Here is a 6232-nt window from a genome sequence, read left to right as displayed (position 1 = left end):
GTGGTCGTGCAGGGCCTTATTAATCGTGCACTTATAGTCTGAGCAGATGTGGACCTCGCCATTTGGCTTTAGGGGGGTCACAATGGGCGTTTCCCAAATGGCGTGGGGAACCGGCTCTAAGACCCCTTGAGCTACCAAACGGTCCAGCTCCGCATCAATCTTTGGCCGGATAGCGATGGGGGCAGTGCGGAACTGCATGCGGATCGGGGCCACCTTGGGGTCTAACTGTAGTGAAACCAGGGGGCCCTTGTAGCACCCCAAAGCCCTGTCAAAGACAGCCGGGAATTCTGCACATATTTCTGAAAAGTCTCTCAACCCGCATTTGAGCACCCCCCCTACCCCAACTGTGATGCCCAATGGCACGAACCAGGCCCTGCCCAACAAGCTGACTAGGTTTCCCTCAACTACTATTAGGTCCAGCAGTCCCTCGAACCCCTGGAACTTTACCCTGAACGACCCCACCCCCCAGATCGGCACGGGGTTTCTTTGAAAGTCTACCAAACTCAAGTGGGGTGGCCGCAAGCGGGGTCCCGTTTGGGCAAAGTTTTCGTAGCGTGTCCACGGAAATGATGGACGCCGCAGACCCCAAATCCACTTCCATCGTGCAGGGGGACCCTTCGATCCGTACAGTTAGTTGGATCTTTGGGGTAGATTCAACTTTAGTGAGGCGGAGTACCTGCAGCGAGGGACGGTCCGTGAGGAGGTAGAGGTCGGCCGTCTCTGCATCCATCTCGTGGGATTCGGTGGCCCGGCGGCGGGGCTGCCCTGCAGGCTGCTGGTTCCGGCTTCTCCTCGACCTGCAGACGCGAGCGAGATGGCCCTGCTTTCCGCAAGTGTGGCACGTCGCATCGCGGAAACGGCAAGCCTTGCGCTCGTGTGCCTCTCCGCAGCTTGCGCATGTGGGCCGGCCTATGTTCTTCCTGGTTGCCTCGGAACCCTGTGGTCTCCGGCGAGGTGGCTGACGGATGAGCCGGATGTCCTCCTCCTCCGAGTTTTTTGGGCCTGAATCGGGGAGTACGAGGCGAGCTGCTGCTGGCTGATGGTCTCGGCGTGAGGCCTCATGAGCGATGGCTAGTTGGAGGGCGACATTGAGCGTGATGTCTGCGGTCCCGATCAACCTCCTGCGCAGCTTCTGGTCGCTGATGCCCCATACGAATTGTGTCAAGAGATTTTCTTCTACCTTGGTGAAAGAGCAACCCATGGCTAGTTGCCGCAGGGCTGCCAGGAAGGTCGCGGCCATCTCACCTGCGCTCTGGATTCGGGTCTGGAACTCGATGCGCTTGGCGAGGGTTGTCGGCCGGGGTGTCAGGTAGGTCGTCAGTGTGTCGATGATTTCCTCGTACGAGCACTCAAGGATGGAGCACGGCGCGAGGAGGCTCTTTGCTAGGCGGACGGTGCTTACCCCACACGTGCTTAGGAGTAGGTTTCTCTGTTTAGTCGGATCGGATACATCGTTGTAGGCTAGGTGGCACGTCAACTGGTCAGTCCACGAGTTCCAGAGCTCGGGGTGGGCTGGATCGTACGTCTCCAAGTTTCCCTGAGTAGATGCCATGGCGAGGTGTGAGTGAGGAGCGGGGTTCCTTGCAGCGATGCGCTTGCAGTGCTTGGCGCGTTGGCTGGAACGTTGCTCGGCGCTGTCCTGGGATGTGAGCCCGGCCTGGCTCAGCGGAATCCCATCCTAGTCGCCACTGAAAAGTACTGGGTTCACCGCATGGAGGACTCGGACAACGACATGCTGTAGCATACGTTTATTGTACTTCACATAGACAAAGACTAACTCTAACGGCCAACGGGCTAACTATATACATATCCACCAGCAACCCTCCCACTCCCATTGGAGGGTTTGAATGTCCCACCAAGGTGGCTATTGGTTGGGGCTGGGGGATCTAGGATCCGAAGTTTCCTTTGTTCTCGGATCCAAGCTCTGGCCTGTTCGCTGACCTCTGGAGGCGGTCCATGTACATAACAACATGGGTCTAGGAGGCATGTGGTTGGCGTAAAAGCACTCAGAATCCTGCCGGCATTGGCTCAGGAAAGCTGATTGAAGATTTCAAGGACTGAATCCAAAGATGGCCACGGGGCGTCCAGTTCACTTATTATATCAATAGTAGCTGTGAGGTCATGGTAAAGAGACAAAAGTTTTTCCACAGAAAAGCTCACAAAAACTTCAGAGCCAAGAGCCAATGTCTTGACATTCTGATACTTCTCCGTAAGACAAGTTAACGATCCCATTACCCTAAACAATTGTGCTGAGAGTGAGCTTGTGGATGCAATGGTGGTTGTGAAAAACTCCTTATTCGCAGCCTTCACTGCCATCTCATAGTCTTTCATAAACGTCCTTAGGCTTACATAAATGTTCTATAAGATGTTCTTGCCTCTTCATTGTGAGTTCACTGCCACACTTGCTCTAGCCATCTCAGCTCCTGTTTCATCCCCCTGAGTTCTGTTGTATACTAGGGGGATAATTTAACATGGGAATGGAGAGGGTGTGGGGGGAGGGAGAGCAATCTCATTGATGGCTTCAGAGAGACAGGAGTTCCAGTCCTCTATCAGTGCATCTTAATGAGTCACCGGTGGGCATTGGATCCTGTAGAGCATACTGGAATCTAGTTGGATCCATAAGTCTCTGCAGGCGAGTGTAAATCTGCTCATTGCCTAGACAGGGGGCAGGTGAGATATCCATCTGGGCCTTTAGGGCAAAGTGATCTGACCACCACAGAGTAAGTCTTCTCTGAGTTAATGTTTTTAGGATTGCACTGTAAGTGCTACAGTGATGGCTTGGTTGTTGAAGTGGCAACAAACATTTTCTGTTAAAGTGTAGGGTGGGAACATCTTTTGAGCATATTTGTGCAATGAAGTAAAAATCTGGAAGTGTTTTATCTGCTCCAGAAACCACAATTTCTTACAGGTAAAGTGAATTTAGTTCTTGTTTTGCTATTTCTTATTTAATACAAAGATGCATAAGCAGCCCAAAAGGAATTAAAGAAGTAGTCAGCTCTGGACAAAAAACACATTTACTTTTTAGGGTGGTAGATGGGACTAGAATCCTTGTGACTTTAAAAACAATGAAACAGGCAGGAAGGAAACTGGTTCTGCTTTTCTTTTACCATACATTTGCATGCAACACATTCTAGCTGCATCACATGAGAGGTAATACGGCAGATGGACGATACTTTGCCCTTTCTTCTATGTTAGCAAAAACAAAACAGGAAAAGAAACCAGCTGCCGTATGGAGACAGAAACTCAGAACTCAAACAACTCAAAATTTCCCCTGCCAATACGTGGGAAAAACTACAAATGCAGAGAACCAGTGGCAATTGAATGCAAAATTTAAGTGAAAAAAATTCCTCTCCTGGAAGATCTAAAATTGCCAGTTATCAGACATTAATAACTTCAATGCTTTCTAAGTTCTTAAAATTGCACAAAATTTTAGAAAGATACCTAGTGTATCAAAAAGTGCCACCCTGTCTGACCTGTCAGGGGTAATCTCAGGCTTGGTGCTAGAGACTCCCTGACTAATTGTTCTGGGAGATTTCAATATCCACGTTGACGTCACCTTGTCTGGGCCATTTCAGGATTTTGTAGCCACTCTGGGTCTCCCACATGATGGCCCAAAGCACAAGAAAGGACATACCTTACATTTAATTTTTTACAATGATTCTTGGGGTTAAGGTCTGGTTTGGGGACTGGAGGTTCAGCCTATGCCATGGTCCTACTAACTGCCTACTCAAGACATGAGTAAATATGACACTGATACTATACAGGAGTGAGGGGGTCTGTTAAAATGATATGCCTGTGGAGATGGATCCAACCTAGGGCTGTCAGGTTGCCAGTTACAGCAGGCAACCTCCTGCTCATGGGGTCTACGTTCCTACTGCCACTTGATGGAGCAGCTGGAGCAAAATGGGGTGGGGGGACTGGTATCCTTCGAAACTGTAGGAATTTTTACAGTTCAGTATTTGAGCTTCAGCTTCATTATCTGGCCTTCCAGGGAACACTCAGGGTTGATTTCTTTTAGGATTGACTGATTTGATCTCCTTGCAGTCCAGGGGACTCTCAAGAATCTTCTCCAGCACCATAATTCAAAATAATCTATTCTTCAGCGCTTGGCCTTCCTTATAGTCCAGCTCTTGAGGGAAACACCAGCCATAAAGGTACTGTTAGTACACCAAAAGGTCACAAGTGGATAATCCATGGCAGCTAGGGCTAGCAGGAGGCAGCTTTTGCAGGTAGACATGGAGACTGAAAAAGAGTAAATTCTTAGTAATTGTGAAAAACCTGCATTCCACCTAGACTACTTCTGTGTCCCACCAGTGCTATGTATATCACCAGCTGAGAACCACTGATCTAGAGAATGCTGTTGATTTATGTTAAAGGTCAGAATAGAACACATTAGGGGTGTGTGTGTGTGCGTGCATGAAGATACAGTGCCAAAGCGAACAGGATACTCTTCAGCACAGTGAATATTATTTGTCTGAGGAACCTTTGTGCAGTCACAGCATCCAAAATAATAAGCTCTAGAATCTGATGCCCTACAGAAAAAAATATCCTTCATGCCCCCCCAAAAGAACAGATGCCTTTTACATTAAATATTAAGTGTCACAAAGAAGGAATAAGCAAAGAGTGTTATTCCTTCAGATACCTCTTTAGTAACACACATGATTAAAAAGTTATGATATAGCTAGTTATAATAAATTTATTGTTTAAAAATAAACAGAAATTATCTATTATTTGATTTAAAAACACAAAGATACAGAAGTGTAAAAACAACAACATTGAGTCCTGACGTGAATAGCCCAGGCAAGCCCGATCTTGTCAGATCTCGGAAGCTAAGCAGGGTGGACTCTGGCAAGAACTTGGATGGGAGACCTCCTTGAAATACCAGAGGCGGGAGGTGGGGGCAGGCTTTATTCAGCCACCTCTCTGAATATCCTTCAGGCTCCCAGTAGGGGTCAGTCACCAGAGGTCACCATGACTTCCAGTTGCGCACACACACACATTCACACGTGCACACACAGGCACATATAAAAAATACCAAAAAAAATAACAACTTTGCTTTCACTGTGCAAGTACTCAGAGGATCTTCTGGCATTCTTTATTCTTAGTTCAGCTGCTTGAAATGTGTACAGATTCCTTGAGTTTGTTCAGAAGGGCTCCAGTTTGACATTTTGAGCAGCAGGCTGGAAACCTTTGACAATGCACCTGATACCTTGTTAGAAATTGCAGAAAATACTGCAAAGCAGCGAGTTCCTGTTTAAGAAAGAAGACATTTTGCTGCAACAACACACAGCAGTAGGGCACTGTTGAGTGACTCCATCTAGTTAAACTAGTCTCTTAACCAGAACAAAGTTGAGTCCAGTAGCACCTTTAAGCCCAACCAAGTTTTATTCTGGGTATAAGCTTTCGTGTGCATGCACACTTCTTCAGATGCATTGAGACAGAATTCACCAACCACTACATATAGGTAGCAGGTGAGGAGGGATGTTGCCAGGAAGGGCCAATAAGAGCTAAGACTAGATTAAGGAAATTGGTAAGGCCTGTCTCCTTGACCAGTTAGAAAAAAACCTCTTCTTAGCTCCACAATACAATTTGAACTCTGGTTACTACTAGCCAGTCAAGGTGAGATGGAACCCATTATTACAAATTCTGAACTTCTTCCTAAAATACCCTGACTTTTTACATATGTCATAACCTCATGAATGGGAAGCAAGGATATTTAATAAACTTTGTGTGGACGTAGTAAGAGAAACAACATCCAAGAATTCAAAAATTGTATTTGGTGGTCATAGAGAAATGGATTAAGTAGTCGTCCTATCCCTCCCACTTCTTCATTCTTAATTCTCTCTACTACGGCAGTTTTTTGTTTTTAGAACAGAGCCAGAACTCAGCTACATGCATTTGCAAGTAAACTGTAGTTAGTGCTAAAGATATCCAACATGGTTCTGATTTAACAATTATCAGGTATATTTATCATCAGCTATTATTTCCGTGTCACATAAGAGGGGATATCAAAACATTCCAAACATTTGAAATTTACTAAAGTTTGGTCTTGATTATGTGAATACTAGGTTCAGGAAAGAATCCAAACCTGTCTACTCAGAAGTGAGTCCTACTATATTCAATGAGTCTTATTCACATAGAAGTGTTCTTAAATTTGGAGCCTAAATATCTCAGTAAAAGTAGTGGTGAAATATTTGTATTTCAAAGGACTATTGAAAATGGCAAAATGCAT

This window comes from Gekko japonicus, unplaced genomic scaffold (assembly GCF_001447785.1).
Source record: "Gekko japonicus isolate JY-2015 unplaced genomic scaffold, Gekko_japonicus_V1.1 scaffold2429, whole genome shotgun sequence".
Taxonomy (NCBI): domain Eukaryota; kingdom Metazoa; phylum Chordata; class Lepidosauria; order Squamata; family Gekkonidae; genus Gekko; species Gekko japonicus.
This window is presented reverse-complemented; position numbering follows the sequence as displayed.